The sequence below is a fragment of the Xenopus laevis genome, chromosome 5S, assembly GCF_017654675.1.
Source record: "Xenopus laevis strain J_2021 chromosome 5S, Xenopus_laevis_v10.1, whole genome shotgun sequence".
NCBI lineage: Eukaryota > Metazoa > Chordata > Amphibia > Anura > Pipidae > Xenopus > Xenopus laevis.
The window spans coordinates 51,243,858-51,248,353 of NC_054380.1; the positions used below are offsets into that span (position 1 = coordinate 51,243,858).

At 44.4% G+C, this 4,496-nt stretch overlaps 1 long non-coding RNA gene across 1 annotated transcript; it reads right to left on the bottom strand.

Moving 5' to 3' along the window:
- Nucleotides 1–305: 305 nt before the first annotated feature.
- Nucleotides 306–1,387, bottom strand: LOC121394068. Its single transcript, XR_005961484.1, has 2 exons — nucleotides 968–1,387; nucleotides 306–534 (listed from the first exon to the last, which is right to left on the bottom strand). It is a non-coding gene; the product is annotated as an uncharacterized LOC121394068 (long non-coding RNA).
- Nucleotides 1,388–4,496: the final 3,109 nt, after the last annotated feature.

Consider the following 4,496-nt stretch of genomic DNA (forward strand, 5'->3'; position numbering starts at 1 on the left):
TCTTGCAGGGAGGACACTCATGAGGCTGTTCCACATTAAAAAAATCAGACCAAGAACGAGAAGTAGGTGCCACCACTAGATTAGGGGAAATAATGGGCGTGGGCGGGTGTAAGGCACCGCAGCTCTGTCATGGAGCTTGCGGCCGCCTCCCCCTCAGCCTATTTAAGTTTGCACAGGTGCAGTAACAATGCGCAGTTATACGTACTCCATCTGGAAATAAGGCTGGTGTCTCTCATGCTCCAAGATCTTCATGTCAAGAATCATCTTGCCTGTTCCCAGTCCTTCTACCTTTTCTCAGCCTTGCCTCATCAGTTTCCTGGCCTGCTCCAGCACCTCACTTGAACCGGCATCTTCAAACTTTTGCTCGATCCGTTGCTAGACAAATCTACCCTAGCAACCACAGCTTCCTCCTCCTCATTTCAGTAACCAACGTCCAGCTTCAGTCTCCAGGCCATTGCTAACAGTTTCCTCTTCACCAACAATTCTTCCCCGGCAACATCCATAGCAACGGTCCGCATGGCAATCCCTCTTTACCTGTGTGAGTTATAATAAGCTTATATTTACGACTGCATTGTTGTTGCTGCAAAGACTGTTATTTCACCCCTGCTTGATATCCATATCAAAGACTGTGTATTGAATCTTTACTTGCACCTTGCCTGTGTCTACTCCAAGACTGTGCTCATTAACCCTTGTCTGCAGCTTGCCTGTGTCTACATCAAGTCTGTGCTCATTACTTCATGCTTGCATCCAGCCAAGACTGTGCTCATTAACCCCTTGTCTGCAGCCTGCCTGTGTCTACACCAAGACTGTGCTCATTAACCCTTGCCTGCAGCCTGCCTGTGTCTACACCAAGACTGTGCTCATTAACCTTTGATCTATTGCCTATTTCTGTTAACGGGGGTACGGATGGTTACTCCGCAATCCAAGACTTTCATGCTTGTTCCAGTTACCGTGTACTGCTACTTACCTTGAGTATTAATTTGCTCTCACTCTATGTACAGTCAAGTTTCCTTTCCTAAAAGAGGACTTATTCAAGGTCATATCTGCTCCTCTGATTTCCTGTGGGAAGAAAACTATTTTTTCAAAGACTGTTTAACTTTCTAAGGACTTTCCTAACACAGTATACTCTCCTAGAAGCTCCTGCTTATTTCCAGAACTACTGCGGGTTTTCCTTCTTGGGATGTGCAGGGATTGTCCTTCTGTGAGACCTGAAAATAAAGAGTTTAATTGAATTCATCACGGTGTTCTTATTGCTGCACAATACAGGGTTCAACTAACACATTAAATTCCTAACAGCGGGACAGGATTCACTTAGTTTTAAACTGCAATGGTAAGAAATGAAAAAGTTGAACCTAGAGAAGAACAAAGCCCAATGAGCCTGACAGGGATTGAGTCTTCTGGCAGAAGAGATGTATTCAAGGTTCTTATGATCTTTCAGGTTTGTAATCGGGTCCTTCCCCTCCAGTAAATGACGCCACTCCACCAATGCAAGCTTGCTAGCCTAGAGTTCACAATTACCTACATCATAATTCCTCTCTGCTGGGAAAAGTTTATGGGAAAAATAAGCACAGGGATGAAGGGTCCCTTCAACTCCAACCTCGGAAGCATCAACCTCCAGAATAAAAGGCCTGGTAGGATCTGGATGACGAAGTATAGGAGCTGAAGTAAATAATTCATTGAGGGTCGAGAAAGCTTCCTGTGCTTGAGGAGTCCATGAAACTTTGAAAGGTCTGAGAAAAGTTCTTTATGAACTTCTGATAGAAATTGGCAAAACCTAAAAATCATTGAATGGCTTTCAGACCAGTGGGAATAGGCCAATCTAGGACAGCAAAGACCTTCACAGGATTCATCTCGAAGACAGATGGAGAAATGATGTAGCCCAAGAATGAAATAGTGGTCTTGTGAAACTCACATTTCTCAAGTTTTGCATAGAGAGGTTTCTTTCTTAACTTGAGCACGACTTATTTAACTTGAGATTCATTTTCGGCCAAAGAGGAAGAATAAACCAATATGTCATCCAGATGTACAATAACACAGTGTAAGGAAATCCGCTTACCCTGGTGGTCTAGCGGTGTGCTCCTGGCATGCGGGAGCGTCCGCCGTGTCTCTGGCAGGGACGCCCGCCGTCTGCATCCAGGCTGTTCCTGTGCCGGCTTCCCTTAGGGCGCGCGTACATTATTTAAAGGCGCATGCGCGCTGGCGTGTGGCGTCAGCGCGCATTGGCGCGAAATTCAAAAAGTATAAGAAGGGTAATTAGGTTGCAATACACTGCCCGTTGTTAGGTTCCATTTGCTTGTTCCTGGGTGTTATTTCCTTGATTCCTGTCCTGATCTACTGTGTTTGACCCTTGCCTCACTGAAACTTCGCTGACCTCTCCAATCCTGACTTTTGCCTGCCTATAACTATGTTGATCTCTCCTATCCTGAAACCTAGCCTGTCTATCGAAGATTCTACGCTCTCCATCCTGATTTCGGCCTGTCTCACTATTCTTACTGCTTGTGCTAGCCCGGCCTGCCTGTTCCTGGTGGTTTCCTATCTTCTAGTACCCTTGTAAACAGTTGTGCCCCATTGCCTGCCAGAACTTATGCCTTGCACCTCTCGTTAAGTCCAGGTGGCATCTGAGTAAGCCGAGGACTCCTCCCGACGCCAAAGGCGGTCACTTAACTGGTGAAGTCGAGCCGTGACCAGGGTGCTTGGCATCTGTTCTGGTGTAGGGTGCCGACCGTGACACACAGGTTTGTGGAAAGTTGAAAAATTGCGGGTGCGCTGTACAAGCCGAATGGTATGACCAGATATTCATAACTGCCCCAGGTATTGAAGGCTGTCTTCCACTTGTCCCCCTGACGGATGCGAATAAGATTGTAAGCACCCCGCAGGTCTAGCTTGGTGAATCCCATAGCATCAGCCGCAAGAATATCCATCTTGAAAACCTCAGGCCGAAGGGCAGAAGGATTGTAACCAAAGACAGTAAAAAATGGAAAAAATCCCAGCAAGTCATATTGTAAGTTATTGTGAGCAAATTCAGCCCAGGGAAAAAGATGAACCCAATCATCTTGGTTCCCAGAGATAAAACACCATAAGAATTGTTCCAAGATCTGTTTGGTCCTTTCAGTCTGACCATTACTTTGAGGATGATAAGCCGAAGAGAAATTTAATTTGATCCCCAGAAGTTTAGAAAAAGCATGCCAAAATCTGGACACAAACTGTACTCCCCTGCGGGACACCATGTAAATGGAAAATCTCTTTAATGAAAATTTGAGCCAAACCAGCAGCAGAAGGAAGTTTCTTCAAAGGGACAAAATGAGCCATCTTAGAGAATCTGTCAATAACTACCAGAATAGTAGTCATCTGGGAAGATCTTGGCAAATCCACAATAAAGTCCATGGCAAGATCAAGCGAGGGTTGAGCGGGAATAGGTAAAGTTTGGAGGAGACCACATGGCAAAGAACAAGGGGTTTTCTGTTGTGCACACACCGTGCACGCAGAGACCAAAAGTTTCACATCTTTAAGCAAAGAAGGCCACCAGCAATATCTGGAGATGAAATCGTAAGTCCAGAAATCTAAGAAGAATGAGCCCATTCCAGGACTTGGGAGATTCTTGGCTGAGAAACAAAAATCTTGCCGGGAGGACAATCATGAGGCCGTTCCACATTAGGAAAATCAGACCAAGAACAAGAAGTAGGTGCCAACACTAGATCAGGGGAAATAATGGGCGTGGGCAGGATAGGATTCACTTCGTTTTAAACCACACACCTGGACAAGGCATCCGTCTTCGCATTCTTCGCACCAGGACGGTAAGAAATGAAAAAGTTGAAGAACAACAAAGCAGGATCCATCTCAAAGCCAGATGGAGAAATGATGTAGCCCAAGAAAGAAATAGTGGTCTATATGTACAATAACACAGGTTTGTAGAAAGTTGAAAAACTGTGGGTGCGCTGCACAAGCCGAATGGTATGACCAGATATTCATAACCGCCCCGGGTATTGAATGCTGTCTTCCACTTGTCCCCCTGACAGATGCAAATAAGATTGTAAGCACGCCGCAGGTCTAGCTTGGAGAAAACTTTGGCTCCCCTTAACCTATCGAATAATTCTGGAATGAGCGGGAGAGGATAACGGTTCTTGATTGTTATCTTGTTCAGGGCTCGATATTGATATTGCTACTTTTTATTACTCATCTTTCTATTCAGGCCTCTCCTATTCATATCCCTGTCTTTTATTCAAATTAATGCTAGGTTGCTAGGGTAATCTGGACCCTAGCAACCAGTCTGCTGAAAATGCAAAGTGGGGAGCTGCTGAATAAAAAGATAAATAACTCAAAGGCCACAAATAATAAAAAAATAAAAACCAATTGCAAAAAGTCTTAGAATATCACTCTCTACATTATACTAAAAGTTAATTAAAAGGTGAAAACCCCTTTAAGTCAGTTAAAAAAACAATATAAAAATAAATACTTTTCAGTGTTGATGAGGCCCCCCTAGTAAAAATCAATGTAAT